The 22043-nt window shown below is 37.3% G+C and overlaps 1 long non-coding RNA gene across 1 annotated transcript; it reads left to right on the forward strand.

The window, feature by feature from the left end:
• The first annotated feature begins 167 nt into the window (after positions 1–167).
• LOC139894219 (uncharacterized) lies at positions 168–21696 on the forward strand. Its single transcript, XR_011774854.1, has 3 exons — positions 168–275; positions 793–845; positions 21617–21696. It is a non-coding gene; the product is annotated as an uncharacterized lncRNA (long non-coding RNA).
• Positions 21697–22043: the final 347 nt, after the last annotated feature.

Raw genomic sequence — 22043 nt, forward strand, 5'->3', positions numbered from 1 at the left:
CACTCTCCACTGTAGCCGGGTTCTGCTTGTTTAATCAGATATTTTGATGGGCTTTTTGGTAATTTCACTTGTGGACGAGTTTAAGGCCAGTAGATCAGTTTGGGGAGAGTCATAACTCCATTATCAACAACCTTATCCTTTCCACTTCAATTTTAGAGAGAGAGTGTGATTCTTGTGTGAGAAAGCTCAAGCCAAGGAAGGAAGAGCTAGTTTTGGGTCTTAGCTCGAGTTCTAAAGTTGTCCATCTCCTCTCTAGCTACGTTTTGGTTGTAGTGGTATGTTCTAACTTGGATTTCCTTACGTTGATTTATGTATGGGTTAGGGTTTGGGTAAATGAAGAACATAAAACCCATATTTGGTGACTTTGGGTGTTCTTGGGTAAGATGGAGTCATGAAGACTCAATGGTAACTAACCTAGGGTTTCAAAGTGTTAAATGATGTTTATGAGTCCTAATTGGTTAGTTAATCACTAGCACACCTAGTAAATTAGTAAATGGGTGTTAGATGGGTTAGTGGATGACCCGAAATGGGTGTGTTGACTTTAAATTAGTCAAAGGGCTAATGATTGACCTAGTTGGGAAATATGGGTATGAAATACCCTAATGGTGTAATAGTTAGTGTTGTTGGACCTTAATCACTAGCTTTTAAGTGATTAATGATGGTCTTGACCCTTAAGGGGCGGTTTTGGTGAAAATGGGACATTTAATGCAATTAAGTCATTAGATGCACATGATGAAGTGTTGGTATTTAGTCCAATAAGTTTGTTTGTTGATCGAGTACTTATTATATTAGGTACTTTGCCTTGAAGCTTGCGGAAGTATAAAACATTCACCGAAGGCGTTAAGGTGAGTGGAATGATTATATGCATATGTATGTAATGTATTTATTTGTATGCTATGGTATGAACCAAAGAGCCGGTAGTGCCATAGTATGTGCGAGCGTACTATGATGCGAACCAAAGAGCCGGTAGCGTCATAGTGCCTGTGTTGTAGTGTGAACCAAAGAGCCGGTAGCACTATAGCATGATTTGTTAGGGTGTGAACCAAAGAGCCGGTAGCACCTTAGCGTTGTTAGAGTGTGAACCAAAGAGCCGGTAGCACTTTAACGCGAGTATGACTCGGGTTGTGATGTGAACCAAAGAGCCGGTAGCATCATAACCGATGCGTATGGTGTGAACCAAAGAGCCGGTAGCACCATGACGCGAGAATGGTTAACCATGGTTGTGTATTGTTTTGTAGCACATTATATTATGTCGATTATATGTTATTGATTACGCTAGTAGCGGTTTGTTGGAGATTATTAGCTTTGTACTTGAGATGGTATGCTAATTGTAGTGCTAGCGTGTATGCGGTATATGTATAAGTGATTGCAAGTAGGTATATTATATATATATATATATATATATATATATATATATATATATATATATATATATATATATATATATATATATATATATATATATATATATATATATGGGTATAATTATTGCATTCACTAAGCTTTGCTTACCCTCTCGTTGTTTATCTTTTTATAGGCTCCGGCGGAGACAAGGGTAAGGGCATTCATATGGATTAGAGATCCCGCTTGTTGTTTAGGGGACGCTTTTGGATGTTATAGCTTTTGGAATTTGACCGAGATTTGGGTAGCTTAACCCCAAACACCATGCTCATAGTGTCGTTTGGAATTTAAACTAGTGTGGTCGAAACTCAAACTTTTGTATGAAACTTGTAATACGGCCAATGTGGGCCCCGTTTTGTAAAACTCATTTTATTAATGAATCGGGTGAGTTTTAACCATTATAACATATTGTGAAAAGCGTTTCGTCTAAATATGTCGGGAAGTGGGAGATCTTTATATGAAAATGGACAAAACCGGACAGAACTGAAAATGCCCTGTGCGCGCCACGCACCCTGAGGTGGTGCGTGAAATGTCCCGTTCTTATTGATTAAAAACGTTCCATATTAATTGATTTCGTTGCGAGGTTTTGACCTCTATATGAGACGTTTTTGAAAGACTGCATTCATTTTAAAACAAACCATAACCTTTATTTCATCAATAAAGGTTTAAAAAGCTTTACGTAGATTATCAAATGATGATAATCTAAAATATCCTGTTTACACACGACCATTACATAATGATTTACAATACAAATATGTTACAACAAAATAAGTTTCTTGAATGCAGTTTTTACACAATATCATACAAGCATGGACTCCAAATCTCGTCCTTATTTAAGTATGCGACAGCGGAAGCTCTTAATAATCACCTGAGAATAAACATACTTAAAACGTCAACAAAAATGTTGGTGAGTTATAGGTTTAACCTATATATATCAAATCATAATAATAGACCACAAGATTTCATATTTCAATACACATCCCATACATTCATATGGTGAACACCTGGTAACCGACATTAACAAGATGCATATATAAGAATATCCCCATCATTCCGGGACACCCTTCGGATATGATATAAATTTCGAAGTACTAAAGCATCCGGTACTTTGGATGGGGTTTGTTAAGCCCAATAGATCTATCTTTAGGATTCGCGTCAATTAGGGTGTCTGTTCCCTAATTCTTAGATTACCAGACTTAAATAAAAGGGGCATATTCGATTTCGATAATTCAACCATAGAATGTAGTTTCACGTACTTGTGTCTATTTTGTAAATCATTTATAAAACCTGCATGTATTCTCATCCCAAAAATATTAGATTTTAAAAGTGGGACTATAACTCACTTTCACAGATTTTTACTTCGTCGGGAAGTAAGACTTGGCCACTGGTTGATTCACGAACCTATAACAATATATACATATATATCAAAGTATGTTCAAAATATATTTACAACACTTTTAATATATTTTGATGTTTTAAGTTTCTTAAGTCAGCTGTCCTCGTTAGTAACCTACAACTAGTTGTCCACAGTTAGATGTACAGAAATAAATCGATAAATATTATCTTGAATCAATCCACGACCCAGTGTATACGTATCTCAGTATTGATCACAACTCAAACTATATATATTTTGGAATCAACCTCAACCCTGTATAGCTAACTCCAACATTCACATATAGAGTGTCTATGGTTGTTCCGAAATATATATAGATGTGTCGACATGATAGGTCGAAACATTGTATACGTGTCTATGGTATCTCAAGATTACATAATATACAATACAAGTTGATTAAGTTATGGTTGGAATAGATTTGTTACCAATTTTCACGTAGCTAAAATGAGAAAAATTATCCAATCTTGTTTTACCCATAACTTCTTCATTTTAAATCCGTTTTGAGTGAATCAAATTGCTATGGTTTCATATTGAACTCTATTTTATGAATCTAAACAGAAAAAGTATAGGTTTATAGTCGGAAAAATAAGTTACAAGTCGTTTTTGTAAAGGTAGTCATTTCAGTCGAAAGAACGACGTCTAGATGACCATTTTAGAAAACATACTTCCACTTTGAGTTTAACCATAATTTTGGATATAGTTTCATGTTCATAATAAAAATCATTTTCTCAGAATAACAACTTTTAAATCAAAGTTTATCATAGTTTTTAATTAACTAACCCAAAACAGCCCGCGGTGTTACTACGACGGCGTAAATCCGGTTTTACGGTGTTTTTCGTGTTTCCAGGTTTTAAATCATTAAGTTAGCATATCATATAGATATAGAACATGTGTTTAGTTGATTTTTAAAGTCAAGTTAGAAGGATTAACTTTTGTTTGCGAACAAGTTTAGAATTAACTAAACTATGTTCTAGTGATTACAAGTTTAAACCTTCGAATAAGATAGCTTTATACGTATGAATCGAATGATGTTATGAACATCATTACTACCTTAATTTCCTTGGATAAACCTACTGGAAAAGAGAAAAATGGATCTAGCTTCAACGGATCCTTGGATGGCTCGAAGTTCTTGAAGCAGAATCATGACACGAAAACAAGTTCAAGTAAGATCATCACTTGAAATAAGATTATTATAGTTATAGAAATTGAACCAAAGTTTGAATATGATTATTACCTTGTATTAGAATGATAACCTACTGTAAGAAACAAAGATTTCTTGAGGTTGGATGATCACCTTACAAGATTGGAAGTGAGCTAGCAAACTTGAAAGTATTCTTGATTTTATGTAAGTAGAACTTGTAGAATATATGAAGAACACTTAGAACTTGAAGATAGAACTTGAGAGAGATCAATTAGATGAAGAAAATTGAAGAATGAAAGTGTTTGTAGGTGTTTTTGGTCGTTGGTGTATGGATTAGATATAAAGGATATGTAATTTTGTTTTCATGTAAATAAGTCATGAATGATTACTCATATTTTTGTAATTTTATGAGATATTTCATGCTAGTTGCTAAATGATGGTTCCCACATGTGTTAGGTGACTCACATGGGCTGCTAAGAGCTGATCATTGGAGTGTATATACCAATAGTACATACATCTAAAAGCTGTGTATTGTACGAGTACGAATACAGGTGCATACGAGTAGAATTGTTGATGAAACTGAACGAGGATGTAATTGTAAGCATTTTTGTTAACTAGAAGTATTTTGATAAGTGTATTGAAGTCTTTCAAAAGTGTATAAATACATATTAAAACACTACATGTATATACATTTTAACTGAGTCGTTAAGTCATCGTTAGTCGTTACATGTAAGTGTTGTTTTTAAACCTTTAGGTTAACGGTCTTGTTAAATGTTGTTAACCCAATGTTTATAATATCAAATGAGATTTTAAATTATTATATTATCATGATATTATCATGTATGAATATCTCTTAATATGATATATATACATTAAATGTCTTTACAACGATAATCGTTACATATATGTCTCGTTTAAAAATCATTAAGTTAGTAGTCTTGTTTTTACATATGTAGTTCATTGTTAATATACTTAATGATATGTTTACTTATCATAGTATCATGTTAACTATATATATATATATCCATATATATGTCATCATATAGTTTTTACAAGTTTTAACGTTCGTGAATCACGGGTCAACTTGGGTGGTCAATTGTCTATATGAAACATATTTCAATTAATCAAGTCTTAACAAGTTTGATTACTTAACATGTTGGAAACATTTAATCCTGTAAATATCAATCTCAATTAATATATATAAACATGAAAAAGTTCGGGTCACTACAGTACCTACCCGTTAAATAAATTTCGTCCCGAAATTTTAAGCTGTTGAAGGTGTTGACGAATCTTCTGGAAATAGATGCAGGTATTTCTTCTTCATCTGATCTTCACGCTCCCAGGTGAACTCGGGTCCTCTACGAGCATTCCATCGAACCTTAACAATTGGTATCTTGTTTTGCTTAAGTCTTTTAACCTCACGATCCATTATTTCGACGGGTTCTTCGATGAATTGAAGTTTTTCGTTGATTTGGATTTCATCTAACGGAATAGTGAGATCTTCTTTAGCAAAACATTTCTTCAAATTCGAGACGTGGAAAGTGTTATGTACAGCTGCGAGTTGTTGAGGTAACTCAAGTCGGTAAGCTACTGGTCCGACACGATCAATAATCTTGAATGGTCGAATATACCTTGGATTTAATTTTCCTCGTTTACCAAATCGAACAACGCCTTTCCAAGGTGCAACTTTAAGCATGACCATCTCTCCAATTTCAAATTCTATATCTTTTCTTTTAATGTCAGCGTAGCTCTTTTGTCGACTTTGGGCGGTTTTCAACCGTTGTTGAATTTGGATGATCTTCTCGGTAGTTTCTTGTATAATCTCCGGACCCGTAATCTGTCTATCCCCCACTTCACTCCAACAAATCGGAGACCTGCACTTTCTACCATAAAGTGCTTCAAACGGCGCCATCTCAATGCTTGAATGGTAGCTGTTGTTGTAGGAAAATTCTGCTAATGGTAGATGTCGATCCCAACTGTTTCCGAAATCAATAACACATGCTCGTAGCATGTCTTCAAGCGTTTGTATCGTCCTTTCGCTCTGCCCATCAGTTTGTGGATGATAGGCAGTACTCATGTCTAGACGAGTTCCTAATGCTTGCTGTAATGTCTGCCAGAATCTTGAAATAAATCTGCCATCCCTATCAGAGATAATAGAGATTGGTATTCCATGTCTGGAGACGACTTCCTTCAAATACAGTCGTGCTAACTTCTCCATCTTGTCATCTTCTCTTATTGGCAGGAAGTGTGCTGATTTGGTGAGACGATCAACTATTACCCAAATAGTATCAAAACCACTTGCAGTCCTTGGCAATTTAGTGATGAAATCCATGGTAATGTTTTCCCATTTCCATTCCGGGATTTCGGGTTGTTGAAGTAGACCTGATGGTTTTTGATGCTCAGCTTTGACCTTAGAACACGTCAAACATTCTCCTACATATTTAGCAATATCGGCTTTCATACTCGGCCACCAAAAATGTTTCTTGAGATCCTTGTACATCTTCCCCGTTCCAGGATGTATTGAGTATCTGGTTTTATGAGCTTCTCTAAGTACCATTTCTCTCATATCTCCAAATTTTGGTACCCAAATCCTTTCAGCCCTATACCGGGTTCCGTTTTCCCGAATATTAAGATGCTTCTCCGATCCTTTGGGTATTTCATCCTTTAAATTTCCCTCTTTTAAAACTCCTTGTTGCGCCTCCTTTATTTGAGTAGTAAGGTTATTATGAATCATTATATTCATAGATTTTACTCGAATGGGTTCTCTGTCCTTCCTGCTCAAGGCATCGGCTACCACATTTGCCTTCTCCGGGTGGTAACGAATCTCAAAGTCGTAATCATTCAACAATTCAATCCACCTACGCTGCCTCATATTCAGTTGTTTCTGATTAAATATGTGTTGAAGACTTTTATGGTCGGTATATATAATACTTTTGACTCCATATAAGTAGTGCCTCCAAGTCTTTAATGCAAAAACAACCGCGCCTAATTCCAAATCATGTGTCGTATAATTTTGTTCGTGAATCTTCAATTGTCTAGACGCATAAGCAATCACCTTCGTTCGTTGCATTAATACACAACCGAGACCTTGCTTTGATGCATCACAATAAATCACAAAATCATCATTCCCTTCAGGCAATGACAATATAGGTGCCGTAGTTAGCTTTTTCTTCAATAACTGAAACGCTTTCTCTTGTTTATCCTTCCATTCAAATTTCTTCCCTTTATGCGTTAATGCAGTCAAGGGTTTTGCTATTCTGGAAAAGTCTTGGATGAACCTTCTGTAGTAACCAGCTAGTCCTAAAAACTGGCGTATGTGTTTCGGAGTTTTCGGGGTTTCCCACTTTTCAACAGTTTCTATCTTTGCCGGATCCACCTTAATACCTTCTTTGTTCACTATGTGACCGAGGAATTGAACTTCTTCCAACCAAAATGCACACTTTGAAAACTTAGCGTACAATTCTTCCTTCCTCAATACTTCTAACACCTTTCTCAAATGTTCACCGTGTTCTTGGTCATTCTTTGAGTAAATAAGTATGTCATCAATGAAAACAATGACAAACTTGTCAAGGTATGGTCCACACACTCGGTTCATAAGGTCCATGAACACAGCTGGTGCATTAGTTAAACCAAACGGCATGACCATAAACTCGTAATGACCGTAACGTGTTCTGAAAGCAGTCTTTGGAATATCATCTTCTTTCACCCGCATTTGATGATACCCGGAACGTAAGTCAATCTTTGAATAAACAGACGAGCCTTGTAGTTGATCAAATAAGTCGTCGATTCTCGGTAGTGGGTAGCGGTTCTTGATGGTAAGCTTGTTCAACTCTCGGTAGTCGATACACAACCTGAATGTACCATCTTTCTTCTTGACAAACAAAACAGGAGCTCCCCACGGTGATGTGCTTGGTCGAATGAAACCACGCTCTAAAAGTTCTTGTAATTGGCTTTGCAGTTCTTTCATCTCGCTGGGTGCGAGTCTGTAAGGAGCACGAGCTATTGGTGCAGTTCCTGGTACAAGATCTATTTGAAATTCAACGGATCGATGTGGGGGTAATCCCGGTAATTTTTTCGGAAATACATCGGGAAATTCTTTTGCAATGGGAACATCATTGATGCTCTTTTCTTCAGTTTGTACTTTCTCGACGTGTGCTAGAACAGCATAGCAACCTTTTCTTATTAGTTTTTGTGCCTTCAAATTACTAATAAGATGTAGCTTCGTGTTACCCTTTTCTCCGTACACCATTAAGGGTTTTCCTTTTTCTCGTATAATGCGAATTGCATTTTTGTAACAAACGATCTCTGCTTTCACTTCTTTCAACCAGTCCATACCGATTATCACATCAAAACTCCCTAACTCTACTGGTATCAAATCAATCTTAAATGTTTCGCTAACCAGTTTAATTTCTCGATTCCGACATATATTATCTGCTGAAATTAATTTACCATTTGATAATTCGAGTAAAAATTTACTATCCAAAGGCGTCAATGGACAACTTAATTTAGCACAAAAATCTCTACTCATATAGCTTCTATCCGCACCCGAATCAAATAAAACGTAAGCAGATTTATTGTCAATAAGAAACGTACCCGTAACAAGCTCCGGGTCTTCCTGTGCCTCTGCCGCATTAATATTGAAAACTCTTCCATGGCCTTGTCCATTCGTGTTCTCCTGGTTCGGGCAATTTCTAATAATGTGGCCCAGTTTTCCACATTTATAACAAACTACATTGGCATAACTTGCTCCGCCATTACTCGTTCCGACACCATTTGTTCCTTTCGTTCTATTAACCCCTGGTCCGTAGACCTCACACTTCGCCGTGCTATGACCATTTCTTTTACACTTGTTGCAAAATTTGGTGCAGAACCCCGAGTGATACTTTTCACACCTTTGGCATAGCTGCTTCTGATTGTTGTTGCTGTTGCGGTTATTATTGTTGTTGGGATGATTGTTGTAGTTGCTGTTGTTGTTGTTGTTGTTGTTGTTGTTGTTGTTGGGCCGTTTGTTGTAGTTGCGATTGATGTTGCGATTGTTGGGATAATTGTTGCGATTATTGTTGTAATTGCTGTTGTTGCTGTATTGGTGATTCTTATCACCGTTTTCCTCCCACTTTCTTTTGACTTGCTTCACATTGGCCTCTTCAGCAGTCTGTTCTTTAATTCTTTCTTCAATCTGGTTCACTAGTTTGTGAGCCATTCTACATGCCTGTTGTATGGAGGCAGGCTCGTGTGAACTTATATCTTCTTAGATTCTTTCCGGTAATCCTTTCACAAACGCGTCGATCTTCTCTTCCTCATCTTCGAATGCTCCCGGACACAATAGGCACAATTCTGTGAATCGTCTTTCGTACGTGGTAATATCAAATCCTTGGGTTCGTAACCCTCTAAGTTCTGTCTTGAGCTTATTGACCTCAGTTCTGGGACGGTACTTCTCGTTCATCAAGTGCTTGAATGCTGACCACGGTAGTGCGTACGCATCGTCTTGTCCCACTTGCTCTAGATAGGTATTCCACCATGTTAACGCAGAACCTGTGAAGGTATGCGTAGCGTACTTCACTTTGTCCTCTTCAGTACACTTACTTATGGCAAACACCGATTCGACCTTCTCGGTCCACCGTTTCAATCCGATCGGTCCTTCGGTTCCATCAAATTCCAAAGGTTTGCAGGCAGTGAATTCTTTGTAGGTGCATCCTACACGATTTCCTGTACTGCTAGATCCAAGGTTATTGTTGGTATGTAGCGCAGCCTGTACTGCGGCTATGTTTGAAGCTAGAAAAGTACGGAATTCCTCTTCATTCATATTCACGGTGTGTCGAGTAGTCGGTGCCATTTCCTTCAAAATAGTTAAATGGAACAAGTTAATCATACAGAATATTAAGAGTAGTTAATAGTATTTCGTAGCATAATATGAACTCATTTATAAAAGCTTTTTCTTCATATTAGTGTTTTATAAGTTTAAATTCGGGTAGTACCTACCCGTTAAGTTCATACTTAGTAGCTAATATACAATTCAACTACTACAATTCTATATGAAAAACTGATTATAATAATATTTCGCGTTCAAACTTTTATACAATATTTTACAAACTTACAATACCGCTTATTTTACATAAAGCATGAAATATAGCACACAATAACTTTGATACAAGATAGTTGTGAAGATAATTCTAGCTAGTACACAAGTCGTTCAGCAAAGGCAATAAAGACACGTAATTCATACGTTCAGAAACAAGTCATGCATTCTGGTTTTACTAGGACTACTTCCCATCCTTGGTCTTGTGGAACATAACCGTTATGGCCGTTGATAAGACAGCATGTTGTAACGTCGTCAAAGGGACGAGGGTTACGTAATGTCCAACAGTCCTGTAACAATCTAAAAACCTCATTTCTTACCCCAATTACCGACTCCGTCACTTGTGGGAACGTTTTGTTTAATAGCTGTAGCCCGATGTTCTTTTTCTCACTTTGGTGAGAAGCGAACATTACTAACCCATAAGCATAGCATGCTTCTTTATGTTGCATGTTAACCGCTTTTTCTAAATCATGAAGTCCTATATTCGGATACATTGAGTCAAAATAATTTCTTAATCCGTTGCGTAAAATAGCATTTGGGTTCCCCGCAATATATGCGTCAAAGTAAACACATCGTAACTTATGGGTTTCCCAATGTGATATCCCCCATCTTTCAAATGAAAGTCTCTTATAAACCAAGACATTCTTGGAACGTTCTTCGAATGTCTTACAAACTGATCTCGCCTTAAATAGTTGTGCCGAGGAATTCTGACCGACTCTAGACAAGATTTCATCAATCATGTCTCTGGGTAGGTCTCTTAAAATATTGGGTTGTCTATCCATTTTGTGTTTTTATACTGGAAAATAGACAAGAGTTAGATTCATAAAAAAAAATACTTATTAATACAAGCAATTTTTACATATATCATAAAGCATAAGCACACTATATTACATATATTACACCACATGAATACAACTATCTTATTCCGACTCGCTTGTTTCTTCTTCTTCGGTTTTGGTTCGTTTTGCCAAGTTTCTAGGGATATATGATGTTCCCCTAATACGAGCCATCGTTATCCACATTGGTTTAGAAAAACCTGGTGGTTTAGAGGTTCCCGGGTCATTGTTACAACTTAAGGACTTCAGGGGTTGACGATACATATAAAGTTCATCGGGGTTGGAATTAGATTTCTCTATTTTTATGCCCTTTCCCTTATTATTTTCTTTTGCCTTTTCAAATTCAGTTGGGGTAATTTCTATAACATCATCGGAATTCTCGTCGGAATCCGATTCATCGGAGAATTGGTAATCCTCCCAATATTTTGCTTCCTTGGCGGAAACACCATTGACCATAATTAACCTTGGTCGGTTGGTTGAGGATTTTCTTTTACTTAACCGTTTTATTATTTCCCCCACCGGTTCTATTTCTTCATCCGGTTCTGATTCTTCTTCCGGTTCCGATTCTTCTTCCGGTTCCGACTCTTCTTCCGGTTCCTCTTCGGGAACTTGTGAATCAGTCCACGAATCATTCCAATTTACATTTGACTCTTCATTATTATTAGGTGAGTCAATGGGACTTGTTCTAGAGGTAGACATCTATCACATAATATCAAACGCGTTAAGAGATTAATATATCACATAATATTCACATGTTAAAAATATATATAGTTTCCAACAAAATTTGTTAAGCAATCATTTTTCAAGTAAACACGGTCGAAGTCCAGACTCACTAATGCATCCTAACAAACTCGATAAGACACACTAATGCAAAATTCTGGTTCTCTAAGACCAACGCTCGGATACCAACTGAAATGTCCCGTTCTTATTGATTAAAAACGTTCCATATTAATTGATTTCGTTGCGAGGTTTTGACCTCTATATGAGACGTTTTTGAAAGACTGCATTCATTTTAAAACAAACCATAACCTTTATTTCATCAATAAAGGTTTAAAAAGCTTTACGTAGATTATCAAATGATGATAATCTAAAATATCCTGTTTACACACGACCATTACATAATGGTTTACAATACAAATATGTTACAACAAAATAAGTTTCTTGAATGCAGTTTTTACACAATATCATACAAGCATGGACTCCAAATCTCGTCCTTATTTAAGTATGCGACAGCGGAAGCTCTTAATAATCACCTGAGAATAAACATACTTAAAATGTCAACAAAAATGTTGGTGAGTTATAGGTTTAACCTATATATATCAAATCATAATAATTGCCCACAAGATTTCATATTTCAATACACATCCCATACATAGAGATAAAAATCATTCATATGGTGAACACCTGGTAACCGACATTAACAAGATGCATATATAAGAATATCCCCATCATTCCGGGACACCCTTCGGATATGATATAAATTTCGAAGTACTAAAGCATCTGGTACTTTGGATGGGGTTTGTTAAGCCCAATAGATCTATCTTTAGGATTCGCGTCAATTAGGGTGTCTGTTCCCTAATTCTTAGATTACCAGACTTAAATAAAAGGGGCATATTCGATTTCGATAATTCAACCATAGAATGTAGTTTCACGTACTTGTGTCTATTTTGTAAATCATTTATAAAACCTGCATGTATTCTCATCCCAAAAATATTAGATTTTAAAAGTGGGACTATAACTCACTTTCACAGATTTTTACTTCGTCGGGAAGTAAGACTTGGCCACTGGTTGATTCACGAACCTATAACAATATATACATATATATCAAAGTATGTTCAAAATATATTTACAACACTTTTAATATATTTTGATGTTTTAAGTTTCTTAAGTCAGCTATCCTCGTTAGTAACCTACAACTAGTTGTCCACAGTTAGATGTACAGAAATAAATCGATAAATATTATCTTGAATCAATCCACGACCCAGTGTATACGTATCTCAGTATTGATCACAACTCAAACTATATATATTTTGGAATCAACCTCAACCCTGTATAGCTAACTCCAACATTCACATATAGAGTGTCTATGGTTGTTCCGAAATATATATAGATGTGTCGACATGATAGGTCGTAACATTGTATACGTGTCTATGGTATCTCAAGATTACATAATATACAATACAATTTGATTAAGTTATGGTTGGAATAGATTTGTTACCAATTTTCACGTAGCTAAAATGAGAAAAATTATCCAATCTTGTTTTACCCATAACTTCTTCATTTTAAATCCGTTTTGAGTGAATCAAATTGCTATGGTTTCATATTGAACTCTATTTTATGAATCTAAACAGAAAAAGTATAGGTTTATAGTCGAAAAAATAAGTTACAAGTCGTTTTTGTAAAGGTAGTCATTTCAGTCGAAAGAACGACGTCTAGATGACCATTTTAGAAAACATACTTCCACTTTGAGTTTAACCATAATTTTGGATATAGTTTCATGTTCATAATAAAAATCATTTTCTCAGAATAACAACTTTTAAATCAAAGTTTATCATAGTTTTTAATTAACTAACCCAAAACAGCCCGCGGTGTTACTACGACGGCGTAAATCCGGTTTTACGGTGTTTTTCGTGTTTCCAGGTTTTAAATCATTAAGTTAGCATATCATATAGATATAGAACATGTGTTTAGTTGATTTTAAAAGTCAAGTTAGAAGGATTAACTTTTGTTTGCGAACAAGTTTAGAATTAACTAAACTATGTTCTAGTGATTACAAGTTTAAACCTTCGAATAAGATAGCTTTATACGTATGAATCGAATGATGTTATGAACATCATTACTACCTTAATTTCCTTGGATAAACGTACTGGAAAAGAGAAAAATGGATCTAGCTTCAACAGATCCTTGGATGGCTCGAAGTTCTTGAAGCAGAATCATGACACGAAAACAAGTTCAAGTAAGATCATCACTTGAAATAAGATTATTATAGTTATAGAAATTGAACCAAAGTTTGAATATGATTATTACCTTGTATTATAATGATAACCTACTGTAAGAAACAAAGATTTCTTGAGGTTGGATGATCACCTTACAAGATTGGAAGTGAGCTAGCAAACTTGAAAGTATTCTTGATTTTATGTAACTAGAACTTGTAGAATATATGAAGAACACTTAGAACTTGAAGATAGAACTTGAAGATAGAACTTGAGAGAGATCAATTAGATGAAGAAAATTGAAGAATGAAAGTGTTTGTAGGTGTTTTTGGTCATTGGTGTATGGATTAGATATAAAGGATATGTAATTTTGTTTTCATGTAAATAAGTCATGAATGATTACTCATATTTTTGTAATTTTATGAGATATTTCATGCTAGTTGCCAAATGATGGTTCCAACATGTGTTAGGTGACTCACATGGGCTGCTAAGAGCTGATCATTGGAGTGTATATACCAATAGTACATACATCTAAAAGCTGTGTATTGTACGAGTACGAATACGGGTGCATACGAGTAGAATTGTTGATGAAACTGAACGAGGATGTAATTGTAAGCATTTTTGTTAAGTAGAAGTATTTTGATAAGTGTATTGAAGTCTTTCAAAAGTGTATAAATACATATTAAAACACTACATGTATATACATTTTAACTGAGTCGTTAAGTCATCGTTAGTCGTTACATGTAAGTGTTGTTTTTAAACCTTTAGGTTAACGGTCTTGTTAAATGTTGTTAACCCAATGTTTATAATATCAAATGAGATTTTAAATTATTATATTATCATGATATTATCATGTATGAATATCTCTTAATATGATATATATACATTAAATGTCTTTACAACGATAATCGTTACATATATGTCTCGTTTAAAAATCATTAAGTTAGTAGTCTTGTTTTTACATATGTAGTTCATTGTTAATATACTTAATGATATGTTTACTTATCATAGTATCATGTTAACTATATATCTATATCCATATATATATGTCATCATATAGTTTTTACAAGTTTTAACGTTCGTGAATCACCGGTCAACTTGGGTGGTCAATTGTCTATATGAAACATATTTCAATTAATCAAGTCTTAACAAGTTTGATTGCTTAACATGTTGGAAACATTTAATCCTGTAAATATCAATCTCAATTAATATATATAAACATGAAAAAGTTCGGGTCACTACAGTGCGCGTGGCGCACTATTCTGTAATAAAAAAAAATTTGTTTCGCGTAATCGGTTGGTTATTGGTATGGGTCGTTACAAGTGGTATCAGAGCATGGTCTAAGGGATTTAGGCGACTTGAGATAGGTGCCTAGACATAGATTTATTTGTGTATGAGATTTATGCGAGACTTGTAGGAGACGGGTCGGACCGGGAGTTGATTAGTGCTTAGGTTTATGTGAACTAACCTTGCGCTAATTGTTTTGTGTTGTGTTAGCAATAATCAAGTGAGATAGACGTTGTACTAGCAAGTTAATGCGACGTGCTCGCGTAACAATGATTAGCTACCATTGTTACGGGTTCAAATCGTGTCAAACAAGTAATGTACGACAATTGTTGAGCAAGATGGGGTAGTGTGGTGTATATACATATGTGTTAAGTCTTTTCGTTCGTTGCTTAACCTTTTCCGTTTTATAGTATGAAGACGAGAAACGGACCCGAGACCAATGAAGGGGGTTCGAGCGAGGATGTTGAGTTTACGGCCAAGGTTGAGGCCATTATGCAAAGGCGTCATGAGGCCTTCTTAGAGGATGTTAAGAAGATGTTCTTGGATTCGATTGACGAACAAGTAGTCAATCTAGTCAAGGAACAAGTTAAGATTGTTCTTAAAGAGGGTAACGCTGGAAGGCGAGACTTCCACTATAAAAACTTCAAAGATGCTCAACCTTCCACCTTTGAAGGTGAACGAGACCCACTCAAGAGTGCTCGATGGATCTCCGATATGGAGGGGGATTTTCGTACTAGTGAGTGCCCTCTCGATAAAAAGACGAGGTTTGGTAGTAGCATGATGAGGGGTGATGTCAAGTTGTGGTGGGACGCGAAAATCCGACTTTATGGCGAAGAACAAAGTATGAGTTTGACGTGGGACGATTTTAAAGAAGAATTTTTCAAGGAGTACTAACTTCGGCCGATCTTTCAAAGCTCAAGGACGAGTTACGTACTTTAAGGCAAGGGTCAATGGATTTGAACACTCTCAAGTCCACCTTTTTATCAAAGACCCAATTTTGCCCGGAGTATGACGGGAATGATCATATGTTGAAAGAAGATTTCTACCGAACCTTGAATGATAACTATCAAGAAAGGATTAGTAGGAATTCGGTGAAGACTTTTGATGAGCTATTTGATATCGCTAAGGGTTTTGAGTCGCTTGCTCCAAGAAAGAGTGACTTCACCTTTGGCAAACGAAAATTTGAAGCTACTAGCCACTCAAACAAGAAGAGCAAGAGTGTGACCGAGAGCGTCGGTAGTGTGAAAAAGGGGGATTCTAAGAGTTTTGGGCCCACGTGCTACAATTGTGGTCGACAAAGGTACTTGGTCCGTGATTGTACGAACTCATATTCCAATAAAATCGTTTGTTTTAATTGTAACAAAGAAGGGCACAAGAGGCCGGAGTGTCCCGATTTGCGCAACGATAATGTTAAACGGCTAGAGAAAGCGGTGGGTACGGCTAGGGGTCGCAATTATTTGATGACCAATGAGGAAGCCAAGCAATCTAACGAAGTTGTCTCAGGTACTTTCATGGTTAATTCTAATCCGGCAAGGATACTCTTTGATAGTGGTGCAAACTTGTCGTTTGTGTCACCGAAATTTGTGCCTAAACTTAATAAACTATTAGCTAAGTTAAGTCGTCCGATAGAAGTTGAAATAGCGGATGGCAAGACGGTGCTAGTGGTTGATGTGTGTAAAAATTGTAATGTTGTGTTTGATGCCGAAAACTTTAAAATCGATCTCATCCCGATGACTTTGGGTGATTTTGATATCGTTGTTGGTATGGATTGGCTCGATCATAATAGAGCCGATATTGCATGCCATGAAAAATCTATTCGAGTGAAGACCCCTAGTGGGGGAGAGTTAATTATTCATGGCGATAAGCGGAGAAGACTTGTGCCGATATGCACTTTTGCACGGGCACGTCGTTTTCTTGTTGGTGGTGGCATGACTTTTCTTGCCCATGTTGTTGATACTCGTGGGGAGCCACCACCCATTCGTGAAATTCTGGTGTTTAATGAATTTGAAGACGTTTTTCCGGATGAGTTACCGGGTGTTCCGGCGGAAAGACAAGTAGCATTTCGCATTGAGTTGGTTCCGGGGCTACCCCAATTGCTAAAACTCCTTATCGTTTAGCGCCGACAGAAATGCAAGAGTTGTTAAATCAAACCCAAGAGTTACTTGAAAAGGGTTTTATTCGACCGAGTGCTTCGCCATGGGGCGCTCCGGTTTTATTCGTAAAGAAGAAGGATGGTAGTATGCGGATGTGCATCGATTATCGGGAGTTGAACAAAGTGACGATCAAGAATCGTTATCCATTACCTCTGATTGATGATTTGTTTGACCAACTACAAGGTGCAACGTATTTCTCTAAAATTGACCTACGGTCCGGCTATCACCAAATGCGGGTCCGTGAGGAAGATATCGAGAAAACGGATTTTCTAACGCGTTATGGGCACTTTGAATTCGTAGTTATGCTTTTTGGTCTTACGAATGCACCAGCGGCATTAATGGATCTTATGAACCGAGCGTGCCAACCTATGTTGGATAAGTCAGTAATTGTGTTCATCGACGACATACTTGTCTATTCGAAGAGTATGAAGGAACATGAACATCATTTGCGGTGTGTGTTAAAGACGTTGTGGAAGGAGAAGTTGTATGCTAAATTCTCCAAATGTGAATTTTGGCTAAGGGAAGTTCAATTCCTTGGCCACATTGTGAACAAAGATGGCATTCAAGTAGATCCGGGGAAGATAGAGACGGTGAAGAGTTGGGGCGACCGACTACGCCTTCGAAAATCCGAAGTTTTCTCGGATTGGCCGGTTATTATCGTCGGTTTATCCAAGACTTTTCTAAGATCGCTTCTCCATTGACGAAATTGACGAGAAAGAACGCGAGATTTAATTGGGAGAACGAGCAAGAAATTGCTTTTCAATTGTTAAAAGAGAAGTTATGTCAAGCTCCGGTGTTAGTATTGCCGGAAGGGGTGGAAGACATGACGGTTTATTGTGATGCTTCTCTAAATAAGCTCGGGTGTGTTCTAATGCAAAGGGGTAAAGTCATCGCTTATGCCTCTCGACAATCAAAGGAACACGAAATGAGATATCCGACTCATGATCTTGAGTTGGCGGCGGTTGTGCATGCGTTGAAAATTTGGCGCCATTACTTGTATGGTGTCAAGTGTACTATAGATTCGGATCACCAGAGTTTGAAACATCTTTTTGATCAAAGAGATTTAAATTATGGTCAACGTAGATGGATGGATGTGGTGAAAGACTATGATTGTGAAATACTTTATCATCCGGGTAAGGCGAATGTGGTTGCGGATGCGTTAAATCGAAAGAGTCAACATCCGACGATAGGAGTAGGATCGTTACGCATGATTATTACTAACGATTTTCTTGTAAAGCTTGGCGAGACTCAAATCGAAGCTTTTGTTAACAATAAGCATGAGGAACAAATCGTAGGACAAACAGAGTCTATTACCTTAGGTCCGCATGGTTTGATATCTTTTCAAGGAAGAGTGTGGGTGCCTAAAATGGGTGATCATCGACGAGTGCTACTTGATGAAGCACATAAGTCAAAGTATTCCATTCACCCGGGCGCGACGAAAATGTATCTTGATTTGAGGAAGGAGTATTGGTGGCCGGGCATGAAACGTGATGTTGTTAAGTATGTTGAACAATGCGTCACGTGTTTGCAAGTGAAAGCCGAACACCAAAAGCCGAATGGTAAGTTACAACCGTTAGAAATCCCGAAGTGGAAATGGGAGCACATTACCATGGATTTCATTACAAAATTACCAAAGACGGCGAGAACCTAATTTGATTCGATTTGGGTGATAGTTGATCGATTGACGAAAAGTGCCTTGTTTCTTCCCTTTCGGGAAGCGATATCATCGGAAACTTTGGCTAAATTGTTTATCAAGGAGGTGATATCGAGACACGGAATTCCTATATCTATTATTTCGGATCGAGATACCCGTTTCACATCTCGGTTTTGGGAAAAGTTTCATGAAGATATGGGTACACAATTGAAATTGAGCACGACGTATCATCCTCAAACGGACGGTCAAACCGAACGTACGAATCAAACTTTGGAGGATATGTTACGGGCGTGTATTATTGATTTCGGTGGTAGTTGGGATGAGCACTTACCTTTGGTGGAATTCTCGTACAATAATAGTCATCATACTAGTATCGGGATGCCACCTTACGAGATGCTCTATGGGCGTAGATGTCGAACCCCGATTTGTTGGGGTGAAGTGGGCCAAAGAGAAATCGGGAGTACCGATTTGGTTTTGGATACGAATAGCAAGATTGATATGATTCGGGATCATTTGAAAAAGGCGCAAGATAGACAAAAGTAGTATGCCGACAAGCGTAGACGAATGATCGAATTTCAAGAAGGTGACATGGTGATGCTTAAAGTTTCGCCATTGAAAGGTGTTATTTGGTTTCGAAAATGGGGAAAGTTAGCTCCTCGATTTATTGGTCCTTTTAAAATTTTAGCTCGTGTTGGTGAAGTTGCGTATCGTTTGGAACTACCCGAAGAGCTTGCGGGGATCCATAATACGTTTCATGTTTCCCATCTCCGTAAGTGTCTTGCGGATGATTCTTCTTGGGTGCTATTAGACGAGATTGAGCTAAACAATAAGTTAGAGTATATTGAGGAGCTGATTGCTATACTCGATGAGAAGGTCAAAAGGTTGAGAAATAAAGAAGTGAGAACTTTTAAAGTTCAATGGCGTCGTAGTAAAGGTTCTGAGTTTACTTGGGAGCCCGAAGAATTCGTGTTGGTTTATCTTCCCTCTGGTCATGTAGCTTGGATCGCGAGGACGCGCTCCGATTCTAGTGGGGGAGAGTTGTAAGACCCTTATATTTATTGTACAGAGCTGTAAATAGAGTACATGAAGCGTGGGTGACGTTGTGTATTAAAACTGAGGTCAGAAGCTGAACTGAGCAAGGTGCGCTCAACGCACACCTATTGGTGCGCGTGGCGCACTCTCCACTGTAGCCGGGTTCTGCTTGTTTAATCAGATATTTTGATGGGCTTTTTGGTTATTTCACTTGTGGACGAGTTTAAGGCCAGTAGATCAGTTTGGGGAAAGTCATAACTCCATTATCAACAACCCTATCCTTTCTACTTCAATTTTAGAGAGAGAGTGTGATTCTTGTGTGAGAAAGTTCAAGCCAAGGAAGGAGGAGTTAGTTTTGGGTCTTAGCTCGAGTTCTAAAGTTGTCCATCTCCTCTCTAGCTACGTTTTGGTTGTAGTGGTATGTTCTAACTTGGATTTCCTTACTTTGATTTATGTATGGGTTAGGGTTTGGGTAAATGAAGAACATAAAACCCATATTTGGTGATTTTTGGTGTTCTTGGGTAAGATGGAGTCATGAAGACTCAATGGTAACTAACCTATGGTTTCAAAGTGTTAAATGATGTTTATGAGTCCTAATTAGTTAGTTAATCACTAGCACACCTAGTAAATTAGTAAATGGGTGTTAGATGGGTTAGTGGATGACCCGAAATGGGTGTGTTGACTTTAAATTAGTCAAAGGGCTAATGATTGACCTAGTTGGGAAATATGGGTATGAAATACCCTAATTGTGTAATAGTTAGTGTTGTTGGACCTTAATCACTAGCTTTTAAGTGATTAATGATGGTCTTGACCCTTAAGGGGCGGTTTTGGTGAAAATGGGGCATTTAATGCAATTAAGTCATTAGATGCACATGAGTGAAGTGTTGGTATTTAGTCCAACAAGTTTGTTTGTTGATCGAGTATTTATTATATTAGGTACTTTGCCTTGAAGCTTGCGGAAGTACAAAACATTCACCGAAGGCGTTAAGGTGAGTGGAATGATTATATGCATATGTATGTAATGTATTTATTTGTATGCTATGGTATGAACCAAAGAGCCGGTAGTGCCATAGTATGTGCGAGCGTGCTATAATGTGAACTAAAGAGCCAGTAGCGTCATAGTACGTGTGTTGTAGTGTGAACCAAAGAGCTGGTAGTACTATAGCATGATTTGTTAGGGTGTGAACCAAAGAGCCGGTAGCACCTTAGCGTTGTTAGAGTGTGAACCAAAGAGCCGGTAGCACTTTAACGCGAGTATGACTCGGGTAGCACCTTAGCGTTGTTAGAGTGTGAACCAAAGAGCCGGTAGCACTTTAACGCGAGTATGACTCGGGTTGTGAGTGAACCAAAGAGCCGGTAGCATCATAACCGATGCGTATGGTGTGAACCAAAGAGCCGGTAGCACCATGACGCGAGAATGGTTAACCATGGTTGTGTATTGTTTTGTAGCACATTATATTATGTCGATTATATGTTATTGATTACGCTAGTAGCGGTTTGTTGGAGATTATTAGCTTTGTACTTGAGATGGTATGCTAATTGTATTGCTAGCGTGTATGCGGTATATGTGTAAGTGATTGCAAGTAGGTATATTATATATATATATATATATATATATATATATATATATATATATATATATATATATATGAGTATAATTATCGCATTCACTAAGCTTTGTTTACCCTCTCATTGTTTATCTTTTTATAGGCTCCGGCGGAGACAAGGGTAAGGGCATTCGTATGGATTAGAGATCCCGCTTGTTTTTTAGGGGACGCTTTTGGATGTTATAGCTTTTGGAGTTTGACCGAGATTTGGGTAGTTTAACCCCAAACACCATGCTCATAGTGTCATTTGGAATTTAAACTAGTGTGGTCGAAACTCAAACTTTTGTATGAAACTCGTAATACGGCCGATGTGGGCCCCGTTTTGTAAAACTCATTTTATTAATGAATCGGGTGAGTTTTTACCATTATAACATATTGTGAAAAGCGTTTCATCTAAATATGTCGGGAAGTGGGAGATCTTTATTTGAAAATGGACAAAACCGGAAAGAACTGAAAACGCCCTGTGCCGCCGCGCACCCTGAGGTGGTGCGCGTGGCGCACTATTCTGTAATAAAAAAAATTTTGTTTCG

This window comes from Rutidosis leptorrhynchoides, chromosome 2 (assembly GCF_046630445.1).
Source record: "Rutidosis leptorrhynchoides isolate AG116_Rl617_1_P2 chromosome 2, CSIRO_AGI_Rlap_v1, whole genome shotgun sequence".
NCBI classification, from domain to species: Eukaryota; Viridiplantae; Streptophyta; class Magnoliopsida; order Asterales; family Asteraceae; genus Rutidosis; species Rutidosis leptorrhynchoides.